The sequence below is a fragment of the Cricetulus griseus genome, chromosome 10 (genome assembly GCF_003668045.3).
Source record: "Cricetulus griseus strain 17A/GY chromosome 10, alternate assembly CriGri-PICRH-1.0, whole genome shotgun sequence".
NCBI classification, from domain to species: domain Eukaryota; kingdom Metazoa; phylum Chordata; class Mammalia; order Rodentia; family Cricetidae; genus Cricetulus; species Cricetulus griseus.
The window spans coordinates 26,475,402-26,492,978 of NC_048603.1; positions in this window are offsets into that span (position 1 = coordinate 26,475,402).

Below are 17,577 nucleotides of genomic sequence, written 5' to 3' on the forward strand. Positions count from 1 at the left end.
CATGTGTAGTAACAGATAAAATGCTTGAAATAAGATACTAGCAATGATAATAAGACAAGGATATTTCCAGCTAATTTCTTCTAATAATGTCTTGGCTAAGACAACAGCCAAGAAAACAGCAAAATGTGTACTGATTCGGAACGAAGGAATCAAAGAATCTTTGCAAGCGTTATGACTTTCTATGAAGAAAATCTAACATAAGCAATAAATAAAAGAATCCTGGAACCAATAAATGATTATAGTAAAACTTCATGATTCAAGGTTAGCATGCAAAAGTTAAGTACTTTCTTACATACCAGTGATGAAGAGATGTTAAAATTAAAAGCAATGCAATTTACGTTAGTATTCAGGAAAAGAAATACAAATGCATAAAACTTATAAAATATGTATAATACCTATATGAGGACAACCACAAAGCCAAAATGAAAGGAATCAAGATGTCTTTCTTCTTTTTTTATGAATAGAAGCTGGTCTTGGTGGTGCAAGCCCATATCCCAGCTACTCAGGAGGCTCAGATAAGAAGAAATCATATTCACTGTGGGTCTGCACTGAAGAGTGAGTTAGTGGGGAACATATTGACGCACCACCTTAAAATAAAAACACAAAGAAGGCTGACAATATAACTCAATTGCTATAGTGTGCCTCTCTAGAATGTATGAGACCCTAACTCAATCCACAGTACTAGTAAAAAAAAGAAGGAAAGGAAGGAAGGCAAGAGAAGGGGGAAGGAAGAGAGGGAGAGAGGATATATCTTGTTCATGGAGAGGAAGGCATTGTTTCAAGATGTCTTCTCAACTTGACCTATAGATTCAGCGCCATTACAATGAAAATAACAGTCTCTCATTTTGTGGATATAAACAAACTAATTCTAATATTTATATGGGTATTCATATAGCAAAGCAAAGACCCAGAGGATAATAAAGTTGTAGGGCAGGCACATTCAACATCAGAACTTAGTGAAAACTATAATAAATCAAGACAGTGGGTATTAGTAAAAGATGCCTCTGTCCATGGAGAGCATAGAAATCCATATACTGAAAGACAACTGATCTTCAATGAGGAAAAAAATTCAATAGAGCAAAAATCATTTTCTCAAAAAAGAAGGCTAGAATGATTGGAAAGTCACGTGAAAATGAATAAAACAATCTAGACCACACTATAACTCCTTCACAAAAATATGTCTTAAGTCCATCTTAGACCACAGTTAAAATACAAAGCAATAAAGCTCCTAGGTGATTACAAAGGAGAAACTTAGCTTATCTCAAGTACAAAAATGGCTTTTGAAAACACGACACCAATGGCACAGTTGTGAAAGAAACAACTGATAAGCTCTAATTCATTAACACTAAAAACTTCAATGGAAAAGGCAAGGACATGAGAATGATAAAAATCTACTGAAGACAGTAACAGAACTTCATTAAAAAAAGATGACTGCATCTGTGTTTATATCACATGCCACCAGAAAAATGCAAATGACAACATTTAGATACAATCATATACTTGCATAGTAATGGCCATAATCTATACCAAATAGTGGCAAAGGTGTGGAACACTTGGTAATCTCATTCTCTGCTAGTAGGGTTGCAAAATGTTGCAGCTATTTTAGAAGGCTCTTGAAAATCCTTTATAAATATATTCTCAGGGTATGTAACTCTTGGTGTTTACTCAAAGAAGTTGAAATTTGCAATTGCAAACATCTGCTCACAGGTGTGCATTGCAGCCTATGTCATAAATGCCAAAACTTGGAAGCAAACAAAATATCCTTTAGTAGGTAAATAGTTCCATAACTATCATATTCAGACATTAGAACTCTACTCAGTGTTGAAAAGGAGTAAGATTCTCATGATGAAAACACATTCCTGTTACCAAGTGAAAAAGGACAATCTAAACAATTATCTTCCATATGATTCCTACTGTAGGGCATTCTTGAAATGATCAAACTATAAAGAGAATGAAAAGATTAACACTTTTCCAAGGGTTGGGGAGCAGGTGAAAGTGTTGGCGTTAGCAGGTCCTGGGCAGAAGATTTTTAGTGAAATAGTCTGTTTGATATCATCAGTGTGAGTATGTGTCAATATAGATTTGTTCAAACCCAAAGAAGGCATCACACTAGAGTGAACTTTAATTCAAATTATGCATGGTAATGGCATATCAATATAAAAAATGTACTGCTTTGGTAGGGAATGTTGATGATGGGTAATTTTAGACAAGTGCTGTATAAGGGACATCTATAAAATTCTATATCCTCTGCTGAACTTTTCTCTAACTTTAAAATGTTCTAACACTGGCATTCTGTTTCACAAGATTGCATGGTATGCTATGTGAAGAACAAAAAAATGGCATTAAATGAACACTTGACACAGAGCCTGGATAAGAATAATAGCTGGCATTAAATTGTCAGTCTGCAATAACTGGGTTCTAAGTGTTTCATGCATGTTAATATGTTTAAACTATTCTCTTACCTTCTTTTGTCAATGAGTAAATTAAGGTTCAAAGAACCATAGTAGTTCACACATGGAGACAAAGCTGTTCAATGGTAGAGTCTGGATTTGAACCCAGAACTACTCCTCAATTATAAGTTATACACTGCCTTTTAAGGAGTAGTCCTTTACTAGGGTAACTGTTAGTATCCTCACTTGATATTTTCAGTAAAGGATATATCAGGACCTCAGTAAGGGGGTGGGTCCATTATTTGGTATCTTCTTCCCTCTGTCATTGACAGTCTGTTTGCAGAAGCTGAATCTACTCTCTTAGAAAACTTTGGCAAATAAAATTCATGCATAAAAGAAAATTTGAGTGATGATATTCTCCATGTTTTCTGGAGTCCCTTGTACATTACCTATGGAACAAATGAATGTTAGCAATGAGGAGAGGCTACCGTGTTCAGGCAACCCACTGGTAAGACCTAGTTCTGGTAGGGGAGCATGAATGATTTTGCTTTTGTTCAGTATGACAGAAGAGCTGACAGCCTTGGGACCCCTGCTATATTTTGTTGTGTCTACATCAGAGTAGAGTCAGTTTACAGAGTTTTTGCATGTGATATTTTGACTAAATGTTACTTATGCAAATTATAATATTTCTACTTGGAGTCTAATAGGTTAGGAACACTCGGCATGGTGAGATGCCATATGTGTGGCAGTTTCATGGCTGGGAACTCAAGCTAAAGTTCCTGATTTTAATTCTGACCAATAATCTCCAGCTCCTGTCTTGGACAATCAGCTTCACCTTGCTGCTTCTTCATGTCTATAAAATGGGCATTGAGGTACCATGACATTCAACATGTGTGACAGTTAAATGAAACGATACATTTAAAATGGTTTGTAAGGTAAATGAATGGTGACAGTTGTTAAAACATCATGCCTGCTCTATACCATCATCCCAAGGCAAGGCACCACCCATGTGAATTTTAGAGAGGAATAACTCTAAAAAGGCACCAGGCTTCTGTATCCCTAGATCTCCTATCATCTAAGCTGGAAATAGTCTGACAATTTCCTAAGTCTTGTAATTACTTTCTTCCCAATTTAACACGCCTGTTCCCTTCATCTCAAAACACTGGGTGAAAGAATCCATCTGATTCCACTGAGTTTTGTATGCCAGTTTAGAACTATTTTACAAAATAGTCTGCTGTGTCTCCAAGTCATTTCCTACCCATTTAATTCACTCTGTTTGCAGCCTACAGTATAGACCACACCGTGTCTTAATCCATCCAAGGCCATCCCATCCACCCCACTGCATTCCATCCCATTCATCCTACCCTACCCATCCCAGATCATGCATTCTAAGCTGTCTCATCATCTTCCATCCATGCTGTCTTATCACACGTAATTCCAGGTCTCTCAGACTACATTGGCTTGGGAAAAAAAACACCAACGATATAATTATATTGCTTTACCGCAATTGTTTGCTGGGAGCATATTCTAGTCTATTCTTGAATAACTTGGCATTGCTCAGAGATCCTCTACCTAAGCTAGAACTCGTATCTTTGTGGTTGTCTACAGTACCCCACCTCACTTCCGTTTTAAGTTTTTATGCTGGTATTTCTATCTTAAGTCAATTTTAATATTAGTGGTTGGTGGGCACATAAGTAGGCACATAGCTTGCATTTTCTCAAGCAACAAACTTCCTCTCTCTCTCTAAATAATGTCTTCGGCAACTTTGATAGACATTTCCTGAGAATGGAAAAGGTGATCATTTCTTCCTCCTATTTACTTCCTTTTTGCACACCGTCTGGAGTATGGCTATGTTTCATATTTAAAAGTTTAAGGAAAAGGTGTGTGTGTGTATGTGTGTGTGTGTGTGTGTGTGTGTGTGTGTGTGTGTGTGTGTGTGAGAGAGAGAGAGAGAGAGAGAGAGAGAGAGAGAGAGAGAGAGAGAGAGAGATCTTGGAAGCTCTTTCAGACAAGTAGTATAGTGATTACACACTTAACTACTTAATGATAGCAAGTGGTTGTGCCTGTGACCAACCAGGATTTCAGCACCAAAAATATGGGGTGATGGGGTGATGGGGACATATTTGTATTGCTCAACAGTGACACCTATTGACCCAGAGGGCACATTCATCTTCCAAGAGAAGGAAGGAAAGCATTAGGATTAAAAACGTAAACAGCAAGAAGCAAACTGACACAAAGCCAATAGTGTATAGGAAAGCCATCTGTCCCCACGTGAACTGGTTTCTCTGATGTCAGACTTGAGTTAACTTCAGCCAGAATAAAATCAATGTCAACAGAGTCAATGGGTGCAAGGCTCTGCAGAGCTTTGCAAATCAATGCTTTGCAACTAGCAATGGGAAACCGAGGCTCATGTTGTAGAATTGACCTTTATGAGGTGCCATGAGAAGACTGACCCTGGAATCAGAACCAGTGTCCCAGATCAAAAATTCAGAAGACTTATCACTTCAAGGTAATGATTCGAAATAAATTTTCTTTTGCTTGTGAAAATAGGATTATTATACAAACCTGCCCCCCTCTCTTCTTTTCTTGGACCCTCCCCGCCTTTCCTTGCCTCCTTGTACACATATACATGAAAAAGGCTAGTTACTGGACTGGATATTAGTAATGACTAGACATGAAAAGTTCCATCAACTTTTATAGAGTCATTTCCGTGAGTTATGTACCCTGTTTACTGATTCAGTTAATCCATAAAGAGCACCCTGGGGCATCACGGGAGTAGGAAGGATGGTTTCTGACTGGCTGGAGACAGCGGTATGTCAACAAAGCTCTCACTAAGAACTAGCCTTTTTGAATTTGCTCTTGAAAGGTCAGGAGACTTTTCCCAGAACACCTGCATAAACTCAATGACACGAAAGCGAAGATTCTGGAGAACAGTTGACAGTCTTGCATATCTTTGCTTCTAGTTATATCTTGAGTGTAGTGGATGAACTTAAAGAGACAGCTAGTTTGGTTACATATCTAGAAGGGTGTGTCTGAGGAATATTGTTTATCTTATGGGCAATGGAGGATCTATTGAGATTTTTTTCTTTTAACAAGTGTTCAAGAACAAATATGGGCAGGGGTGCACTTATTTGAATAGACTGCTTGTCCAGTATGTGTGAATGTCTGCATCCTGTTCTCCAGTGCCACATAGACTGGGTAGGGTAGTGCAAGCCTGCAATCCTAGCATTTCCAGGGTGGAGAGAAGAGGATTAGAAGTTCAAGGTCATCCTTCTGCACTACAGAACATATCCAAGGACTAAGATATGTGAGATCTCATCTCTAAAAATAAAATCTATGTATAAGAAGTACATATATTTCTTTAGTGGGAAAACATCCTGGCCATGGTGTAAGGATGCGTTGAAGAAGTAACATTGAATATAAGAAGCCACTTGGGAAGTAAACATTTTTATTTGAAGACTATAAATCAAAACTATTTGTCAACGATACAATTCTTTTGTAGGATAGAGAAAGGCAGAAACTTTTAAGAAATGCCAGAAGCGAGGGAAATGCGACTGAAGAGATGGATTAGCAGCTGATGGCCCCTGATGCTTATCTAGAGGACCCAAGTTCCATTCTCAGGATCCATAGCTCATAATCACTTGTGATTCTAGCTCCAGGGACCTAGTACCCTCTTCTGGCTTCCATGGGCACTCATGCATGTAGTACCTTCCATCCCCCTGCCACACACACACAGCAACTTTCTGTAGAGTATCTATTTCAGAAATAAGTCTGAGATCTGAATGGGCATGGTTGCACATACTCATAATTCCCAAACACTTAAGATAAAGAGGCCGGAAGATCAGGAGTCTAAGACCAGCCTCTACTACATAGCGATGTTGAAGCCAGCTCGGGCTATTTAGACCCTGTATCAAAAATGAAATCAACCCAAATGAAATCAAATAACATAAACCCAACCCAAAGCAAGCAAAAGCACAGGACACCCAACTCATCAAAACGTCCAGAAGCACCATTCAGAGCATGCAAAATTCCTGAAAATCAGAACTGCATTTCATCTTTCCTTAGCGAGTCTCTAGCTGCCAAACTTAGAAGCAGATCCTTGGCCTCCTCTGATTTCCATTTAGATGTCCCCATTATCTTCCAGCAGGTCCATGGTTGTAGTGGATGGCCTCCATTGAATGCCTGTTCTTTCCAGCTTTAGCCTTCCTCTAACCTGTGCTCTCTCCTAACAATTCTCATTCATTTCATGTGCACTGTGTACCACCTACCCTCCCTTTTTTTTTTTGTCAATTCATGGAAATGAATCAGACCTGGGATGGCGTCATTCAAAAGAGAAAGCTAATTAAAAAGGTCCCCTTTCCTTCCTTTTGGAGACCTTGCAGTAGTTTCCCCTTTTAGGAGACACAAGCCAGGAAGGAAGTTCTTCAGAACATCTGTGAATAGAGGTGCTGGCTCCAGTCTGGAGGAAGCTGAGTGATGATCTTTCCTGGTTAAGACTGTAAGCCCCAGGAGATGTGTTTCCAGCTTCTTTGTCTTTCCCAAGGTCAGGATGAATGGAATGGCCACCGCTACTCCCAGCAGAAGCAACTGGGATAAACTCGAACATTAACTGGAGAGTCAGTAGAACCGCGATGCTACCTGGGTAAAAGGATAAACATGTTAGCAAGCACATGATACAAGACCCTGTATCAAAAATGAAGTCAACCCAAATGAAATCAAATAACATAAACCCAACCCAAAGCAAGCAAAAGCACAGGACACCCAACTCATCAAAACGTCCAGAAGCACCATTCAGAGCATGCAAAATTCCTGAAAATCAGAACTGCATTTCATCTTTCCTTAGCAAGTCTCTAGCTGCCAAACTTAGAAGCAGATCCTTGGCCTCCTCTGATTTCCATTCAGATGTCCCCATTATCTTCCAGCAGGTCCAAGGTTGTAATGGATGGCCTACATTGAATGCCATGTTATTGAAAGCAATAACATGCTAACATGTTTATCCTTTTACCCAGATAGAAATGGTACTGTTAGGAGCCTCGGTAAGTCTTCTACACATGTCTGCTCATTTTTATATCCACCGCCCCTAAAGAGCTCCCATTTGAAAGCTAGGGCAGCTAAGGTGTAAGAAGTCAACCACCTAGCTCAAGGTTGTAGAATCAGTCACTGTCAACTAGAATCTGAACTTGGTCCATTTGGTTGTGGCATGTGCCCTTCACTCACCGTACTGCGGATTTACTCTCGTCCTCCAGGATTTGTACATGAAAATAATTATAACTCGGTTTAAACTGACAAGCAGGAAGTGAACTGTGGCTAAAGCAGGAGAACCGATACAGCGGGGACCCAAAGAAAACAGAAGAAAATTTGAATTAATGGCTAACGTTTTAAAACTGTGTAACTTTGCATAAAATACATCCTAGTTTCAATTATTCTTAAGGAGGTTTGGAAAACCCTATTTTTGACATTGCAAGATAGCAGCTGGATGGAGCTGAGTTGTTGCTGTGCTCTGGTGATTGGGCCATGCCATCTTCAGTATACTGCTGGTCTCTCCACCTTCTGTTCTCTCCCCTGTCCTGAGTCCATTGGTTTTGTGTTCCTCCTCATCTAACTCAGCACTCCACCTGACAACATACCCTAGAAAGTCTTGTGAGTTTGTGGCACTGGCTTTGGACTTAGACAACCTAGGTTTCAGTCCAAAGTGAGGCTGCCCTATATTGTCTTTGAGCAAATTTCCTTACATATGCCAAAGTTCAATTTTCCCTTCTTAAAAAATCAAGAGTAGTTGCTGTATGGAGGTGACTCAGTAGATAAAAAGGCACACAGATTAAGACCTGAGTTCAGATGCTAGCACCCACATACAATCCAGACATGGCCACAGATTCCTGGAATCCCAGAGCTTAACATAGGACATGGAGAAGGAGGGGTAACCGGCTCAATGACCAGCTATTCTAGCAGACAAAAAATGTGTTTCAGCTCTGAATTCAATGTCAAACCTGTCTCAAGGGAATAAGGCAGAGGGTGACACTACAAACAGACATTCACTGCCCTTCTCTGGTCTCTGTGTACGTCCATAGGAGAACACACACACACACACACACACACACACACACACACACACACACACACACACACACACCACCACCACCACCACCATCACCACCACCACCACACCATTCACTCATAAACACACACAAATAAAGGGATATACTCAGCTATTTTGTCTGTGGATTAGATGAAAGGAGTGTCTGTCCTGTCTATGACTGCTGTTAGCCATATGGGATTTGTGACCATGGACATAGAAGCCACCATGAACTCTCAACATTCAAATGATGATAGTTTATGAAGCACTTTAAATCATAAAGCTGATTTTACCCATAATGTCTTACTAACTGCTCGGAAAAGCTGTCAGGGATGATAGACAGTATAGGCTGTATACGCTGCCATGGACCCTTGCTTTCTATTGCATTGAAAACGCATATCAAAATTAACTAATAATTTGTCTACTGCTGTCCAACCATGTAACTACCAACTTACTATAAGACTCTAAATCTCAATCCCTTAGTCAGACTTTTCCTTCCAAGACATTGAGATGTTTCTTTCTAAATAGATCCAGCTACAGAAGCCAAAGTGCTCTCTAAAGTCATCACTTGACATGGGGCTTTCAGAACCTCCAAAGGAAACATGAACGTCACTACAGTAGACTGAGAAATTCAAGGAGTCACACACTGGCTCTTACACTAAGTTCTGCCATTGACTCCAGCTTACAGTCTCAGTTTCTTTGCTTATGCAGTAGAGATGACGCTGTCTGCTCAGCCTACGTCCCTAAGTTGCTTCGGGACTACTGGGAAATCAGAGGAACCATAATGTCACCCTAAGTTACTCTCTGGGTATGGGTGCCTTGACCTCTTAAATGAAGACTAAACTTTTTTCTTTTTTATTGAAAATGTCTCACGTATTTCAGGAAAGCCTCAAATTCATTATGTAGGTGGGAATGGCCTCCACTTCTGATCCTCCTGTCTCCACTTCCTGAGTGCAGAGACTATTAGTGCACACAGGCATGTCCATTTTTTTATGTGGTGTTAGGTATGGAACCCAGGGCTTTGTACATGCAGTGCAAGCACTCCGGATGCTACGTCTCTACCAAGATTGAACTTTGTAAGGGCGTGTTGGGAGTTTTGTCTCTATCTATGCAGAGATGTAGGGACTATCTGTACAGTGGCTTATCTATCATTGGGAGGTTTCAGCTAAGGTGACAGGAGAAGCAGGTTGGAACTGGTTGCCTTCTAGGCCTGTTGGGTGAAAAAAATTAAGAATGTTGCTTAAACTGAACATCCTTTTCCTTTTTGTGTGTGGGTACCCATGTTGAAACTCCACAGGCTGCTTGTCCATGACAAGGTAGCAGTCAAGACTATGATAGCTAAGAGTTAGTGATGAGGTGAAAGGCCATGGGGTATTGAGTCAGAAGATGGGGCCCTAAATTTTGCACAGGTCTTTAGAAACCATGTTCTAAATAAGTGACTGTTATTTCCTCTCTGCTCTTCAGTTGTACTGTCATTATGAAAACAGATTTTGGAAATAATGTCTCTAGTGGATTCCTTCCTTCTCATGACCGTTCGTTCCTACTGAAGAATTTTAGTGATCATTTTAGTCAGTGTTGACTTGCCCCCTCTCTCTCCTTTCTCCCCCCTCACTGACTCAGGTAAGTGGAGTTTCGTTCCTCTTGCCTTCACCCAAATCTCTCTGACCACATGGAAGCCTGTTTTTTCCCTCATGTTTAAGATTCCCAATGAGTATATGTAAGGTCCTAACAGCAAGAAAGTCAGATCTGCTTAGTGAGATTTGCTTTCTGCCTGGGGAGTTGCTGCTGCAGGAAGTGGTTGAAGGAGCCACCGTGTTATCCTTATAGAGGCTCCGGCTGGATCCAAGAAAAAAAATGTGGTCAAACTAAACAAACAAATGGCTCACTGAAGAATGGGAAGAAAAAAAAAAACAGAACGGGCTGCTTGTTCTTTTTCTAGCTAATGAATTGAACTGATACAGGAACTTCATCGTGTTCTCAGGGAAATCCTGTTGGCTGGGTCTCACTCCTCAGAACGACTAAATTTAGGTCACAGCTCAGTGGAGAACAATTACAGACCCTTAATAAAAGATAATTTACCCAGTGACAGCCAGCAAGACAGCTGGGCAGGCATTCTTATTTTCTTGTTAATGTTGTGGGGGCTGGGGACCCCGAGTAGGGATGCATGTTGACAGAAGATTATTTTCTGACCTTGTACATCCGTTGGCTAATCTGCACCGAGGTGTGTGCCAGCCAGAGCTCTCAGAGTGACTGAAAGCTGGAACTCACTGCTTTCTCTTCTTTTAGTTTTTTTCTTCTTTAGTCTTTAATTGAGTTTCATGTTTTATAGTCAGAGGCTCACTCAGGCTAGGCTGGCTTCCAATTTTTTTTTTTTCTGTAGCTGAGGATAGCCTTGAAATTCTCATCGTCTTGACTCCACCACCATGTTCTGGGATTTCAAATGCACACCTCCACTCCCAGGGCCCGGCTTACGTGGACCTGGAGATCATCCCACAGCTTCCCATGCTGCGTGGCTTTCTGCATCAAGGAAGAATGAAAAAGAATCCCAGAAAGAAAAGGGATAGTACAAGAAAAAACGAACACATGCTTCATGCAGAGTGTGCCTGCTCTTGACTTCCCCATGCTTACCTGCCTAGTGTTCCTTCTGCCCATTGCCTCTGTTCCCAACGGTTGGCACACACGTCACTGTCTCTGTCCTGTCTGCCTCTTCTCACAATCCCCTGAGCTGGCAAGTTGCCATCTCCCCACCTTTAAACAGTTCGTTCTTGCTTTAAAACTTAGGCTAATGGTCATCGTTTTCTGAAACCTGCCTGTCATCCTTCAAGACATGATAGGACATCTTCATCTTCATCTCCTTGATTTTTTTTCATTAGAGTGTTACCAATCGAGCATATACTATGTCATCATGTTCTTCGTGTCTTAGAACATAGTGCATTGAAATCTGTGTTCTTAGTCCCCATGACTTGTTTGTTTCTGAATACAGTCATTTCCCACATTTTACTTTTCACTGTTATTTGACTTCTCCTCATCTTTGCTTAGTTCTTTGAGAATTCTGTGCAATGCAGTTTGATCATACTCATCTCCATACCCCAACTCTTCCCAGATCCACCCCCCATCCCTACCCACCCAACTATGTATCTGCTCTTTTTGAACAATTATAGCCCAGACACTGTACAGCCCGTATGTTCTAGGGTATGTGGCCTTCCACTGGAGCTACACCCTCAAAACCTTGACTTTTGATGCATTTCTGCTTCTAAATGCAGGGCTAGCCAGCTGGGGTCCTCAATGTCCTGGCTGGTGGAAAGACAACTAGGAGACCCCTGATGCAGTTCTGCTTGGAGTGGGCTTGCCAGCCACAGACCAGGTGGGGCCCTCAAGGCCCTGACTGGTGGGATGACATCCACAGGCCTTCCTGGCATCTCGTGGGTTGGAAGGTGGTCCGATCATGATGAGCTACTGTGTGAGGGAGAGATGGGAGAGAGGGTGACGTAGAACAGTTTATGTGCTTTGGAAAGAGGCAGAAAGGAAGAAACGAAGAGTAGGCAGATGCTGCAGGCCTGTTTGCCTCCTGGTGCCATGGTGAAGGTGGTGAGGAGGAGGCAGACTAGGGAGGTGGGCTTGCTGGGGCCTTGGTGACATTTGGGTCAGGGTTGTAGCTGAGGGTCATGTCTGGGTCTGTGCTCTACTGCGCACCAGGGTCTGTGCTGATATCCATGGCTCCTATTGCCATTAAGGGCCATGCTGATTCCAGTAAGCTGGGCTACCATCGGGGATCAGGAACCATCTCCTATCACCTTTCCAGACAAAAGAAAAGGTCCTTTCTCCACACATGCAGAGCATTAAATGGCTGCCCCTAACAACATCCTCACTCTTCAGTATTGGCCAGAGTGCCCACCTTTGACTTCAGGCCCTCTAGAAATCAGAATTAGGGGTTCCTGATTTTTACCTAACCATGGCCTCAAGACTATCATTTACAACAGATATGCAGCTAAATGTAAATGAGTGTGTTGGGTAAGGTAGAAGCAGAGAAAATAAAAATAAAGTGAAATTGACTTTAACATGTCATCTTCTTCCAGCCAGAATAGCTAAGATTAAAAACATAACTGGTGATAAATGGTGAAGAGGATGTGGGGAAACGGAACATTTATCCTCTGTTGGTAGGACTGCAAACTGGAGGGCTCACTCTAAGAATTAATGAGGAGAGCCCACAAAAAGATATATATATATATATATATATATATATATATATATATATATATATCAAACAATCCAGGTATAGCAACCATCACTTGGTATATATATATACAAAGGACGCAATATTCTTTGACAGAGATACTTGCTGAGCCATGCTCACCCCTGCTGTATTCACAACAGTGAGTGAATGAAAGCAGCCTAGATGTCAATCACCTGATGAATGGATATTTGAAAATGTGGTACATGTGCACAATGGAATTCTATTCAACTGTGAAGAAAAACAAAATCATGAAATTCGCATGTAAATTGATGGAGCCAGAAAATTTTATACTGAATGGGCAAGCCAGACCTCCAAAAGAGGAATCCCATGTGTTCCTTTTTTATTTGTGGATTCTAGGTCTGAATCTTTAAGTTTATAACCTGGAATAACTTTACAAGCCAGCAAAATCGGGATGGATGGAGAGGGAGGGACTCTAGAGAGGGAGATAGCAGGACAAAGGTGCTATAAAGGAGGAGGCGATGTCTGGGAAGGGAGCACTTAATTAGGGAGGGTAATGCACAGGGAGAAAAAGGAGACACTAGATAACAGTAAGGATGTTGGGAAAATATGTAAGGAAATCTATTGCTTTGCCCACATAGTGGGATAATTATCCCCCAACCCCACAAGAAGTCATAGAGTATCTAGCAAAGACGCCAGAACAAGAAAGGGGATGTTTCCCTTCGAGTTGTTCAGCAGAGGAGCTCAAGAAACACCAAAAAAAAAAAAAAGAGAGAGAGAGAGATATAGGATATTTTCATTGCTGTCCGTTAGCTTCCAGAGCATGAAGGTAATGTCTTCATGCTAAAGACACTCACCACGCACTTGAGTCACTGGAATTGGAGAGATCAAGCTGGTATTGATTCTGAAGCTTTCTCCCCAGGCTTAACTCCCGTATCAGTGGAAGGTAGTATGTAAGGCAACAAAGGATAAATGTTAGTAATAGCCCTGTCTAGTTGTAAAGCCCGAGAACCACACAATGGCGGGCCCAGCAAGATCTATACATTGGTGCCACAGTGGCTTTCTTATCTTGGGGGCAAGCAACAGCTGTCTAATTAGACCTAAAGCCTGCGCCACTGGAAAGAACTCCGCTGTGTACTATAAAACTGTACAAGAACAAGTGGCTTGGCAGTTCATAGGCCCTAGAGGGGGAGCAAACATCATAATATTACTGAAATAATATAGCTCCCAACTACCTTATAAATACTCATCTTTATACACAGAGGTGAGGGCATCTCTCATATATCTCATCAACGACATTCCTTCATACAGCACGATGTTAGAGAGACCCACAATTGATCAAAACGTAAATGACCCAGAGGTGACGCCTGTAAGACAACAGCCCCATGTAAGGATCAGGAAGCATCATGGAAGATGGGGTGGGAAGATTGTAAGAGTCAGAGTGCTGGGACTATCGTTGCATGGTTGTTTCTTCTGGAAAGAACAAGAGTGCTGCCCCCATGACTTCTGAACAATACAGTTGCCTACACAGACCTGAAAAGGCCACATGGATTAACACACAAACATGTGTGAAGGCTTACAAGTAGTTTGGAGTTGCTGAGGGAGAAAGGACCAATATATTTTTTTCTTTTTCTCAGGCATGAAACCCCAACTCTAAAGGGTCAACCCTAAACATATGCAAATAAAAGGAATACTAAGTGGACTCAAAAGGTTACACATGCTCACACACATAAGATTATGAAATCAAGGGGGTAGTTGGAGGATTAGCTGAGGAGCTGGAGAGAGAAGATAGATATAAATATAGTGTACTCATGTGAAACCCTCAAATTATGAAAACTAGAAGTATGAATATATGTTCAGCAACCAATGTCATAACTCTAAACTGTTGCACATACCATGGAGAAATAATCAGATATGTGCTTTGAAGAAGATAGGATTATGTCCAGAAAGTGAAAAGTATGTTATACGTGTTTGGTAGGACTTAGAGGGGGGGAAAGGTAATGCAGTATGGAATTTTATCCATCCTTTGAGCAGTCTCTCAATAAATTGGAGAACTCTCTGGAGTACAGAGCTCAGTCCTGAACCTAGTACTTAATAAATGGAGTAAAATTCTTCTATGTCATGAACATTAGTATTTACATTTGCTATGTGAATTCCAGGTACTCAGAAGGGTTGTTTTGAAGGTCAAAATAATCAAAAAATATGGAAAAACTGAATCTCTTGATTTAACAGGAAAATTTTGAGCTTCTTTTCTTCCTCTCAGAACTATCCAGACCTGGCGATGGGGACATTAAATGAAACTGAAGCAAATGATAAATGCTTTAGCTTAGATAGAGAAATAGGTCTAGAACAGACGTAATCTTTGTAAGATTAAAGTATGGGTGGAATTTGGGGAAGCCAGTGAGAAACACTTTAGGTAAAAAAAAATCAATTTGAAGAAAAGAAAAAGTATTTGAATAAAATAGCTGTAACTGGTCACGGACTCCTAAATAGTTCTAACACAGGATGACAGGCAGTAAGGAGTTTGTTTTCCCCAGAGAAGGTAAAGAAATGGGGTATTACAAAAGCATCATTTCTGCTTTGGGCCTAGAGACAATATGAAGTGTTGGGTCAGGGTAGGGCTCTGGTCAGCATGTTGTTTCTGAGTGTAGGAGAAAGAACGTATTTGGGAAAGAGGTGCAACTGGTCAAGTATGTGGAGGGAAACACCAGAAAGATGGATTCTGGGAGTTGGCATGATGTCTCTTTGTGATACCACGAATAACGTTCTATCTACAAAGAGAGTACTAGACTTCCATGAGGGCAGGGGAGGCATGTCTTTGTAAAAGAAGAGAGATCTGGTAAAGCTCACAGATAACTGGCTGAGCCCCTGGCAGGCAGAGCATTAGGACTTTCTTAAATATTTAAGGGTCACCTTGTGGATGGTGAAGAGATTACACCTTGAAGTTAAGAAAACATTCCCTGGACTAATTATAATGAAACTTAAACACAACCTTAGAAACAGACACATGGCTCTACAACCTCCATGTGTGACCTTGAGCATAAACTTCCTGAGGCTCACCATCTATACGCAGAACTGCTATAGCACCTATTTCTGTTGTTCAATACTGCTTGAAGATTAAATAAGTGTCTCTCACTGAGCATTGATCCTTGGTTGGACATGGTTCTAATACTTGGCACATTCCAAATATCAATAAGTACTGGCAATATTGATGGTTTTGAGTTTTCTGTTCTCAGGAAAAAAGTTACCTAGTATCTAAGCTTGTGTGAAGCATTTCTCGATAGCCACCAAACAAAACCATACAAGGTAGGTAAGAAACCACTACATAGAAAAAGACCATATTCCTTAACAGCTAGCTGATGCAGGATTATTGGTAACCTCTAAAGTACAGGAAATTACATTTTTTATGGTTTTCATCACACAGAATGTTATTCAGTACCAACTTTGCCCAACTGGCCAAGAGGCAATGACTACAGAGCAGAAATTATGACCTGATCATTTTTGTGTTCTGTACTAAAACATAACATCTGTTGCAGAGTGGAGTCACAATGAATGTTATGTGTACTTGAGTCAAATTCAGAAAGTATCCCTTTCGTAGAATAAGTTAATATATAATGAAACACTACACTCATTCCATTCTATAGACAAACGAGCAACCTGCCATCACTTCTCTGCTTACCATTAGATAAACAAAATGTTCCTTACCAAAGGAAAGCAGTGCTCACCTTTTCTCCAACACACAGGGAATTTAAGCCCTCTACACACTCTACTGTGGCAGTTGGTCAAAGTACATGCTGCAATGTTGAAGTATGTTCAGAATGAAAAAGCACTGGACCCAAAATTCAAAATGAAGCATGATTCAAGAGGAGAGGAAATCATTATAGTATAGCATGCATAGACCTTAGAGTTCCCACAGTTTCTTTCAAAATGGGAAAAAAAAACCTTAACAGTAGTTAAACTCTGTGGAAATGTGAGTTACTTCCCCAAATCTTCCATTTAAACTTGGGCAATCTGCTGCCATCTCTAGTTTTTTCTGGGCCCATAGAGCATAGTGACAACTGTAAGGGCTTTAGACTCAGATTGTCTTGAGTGTGGTCTCAGTCTTGCTCCAGGACAACTGGTATAGGGGGAAATTCCTCACAATCCCTGCAGCCTGATTTTTTTCTTATGTAAGAGGAAACATAGAGCTCACTGTGATGGACAGTGGTGAAGCTCCATATTATTGGGGAGAATTACACACAGAACATTTTGCAAAGCATGCAAATGGCAGATGTCTTCATCTCCATCTGACTTCTTCAGACTTCTCCCAATTCAGTCCCTAATGGCTTTCCTTTATCCCATGAATAGTAAACAGTGCCAAAGGATTTTCTTTTACCCGAAGAGGCATTATTCTGTTATCTTTAGTGTGTGTGTGTGTGTGTGTGTGTGTGTGTGTGTGTGTGTGTGTGTGTGCATGTCACATGTGTGTGGATGTCTGAGAGGCTGTATATGGAATCCCCACCACCAGAACAGGTGGTTATGGGCCACATGACATATATGCTGGGAATCAAACTAAGTTCCTTTGGAAAAAAACAATTCAGGCCCTTAAATACTGAAATATATTTTAGAAATATATTTTATTGAGACATTTGTAAATAATCAAATAAATGATTAAGAGCCACATATGACCCATATTCTAAATGACTGTGTATAGTACTTTCTGCCACATACAATTCGGTTTTTGCAGCCTTCTTCTGTATAAAGCTGCCATCTTGTTCAGAATGACGCCTACAAACACACATTGTCCTTTTTTGTATCTGATCCTTATTTTCTCACAGAAATAGTAGTAAAGTGGTTTTCGAGTGGAGTAACGCTTTAAAATTGGGAAGTAATTTTGGTTTATTCTTTACTGACATCAGGTAGCAAGGAGAAAAGCCAGTACC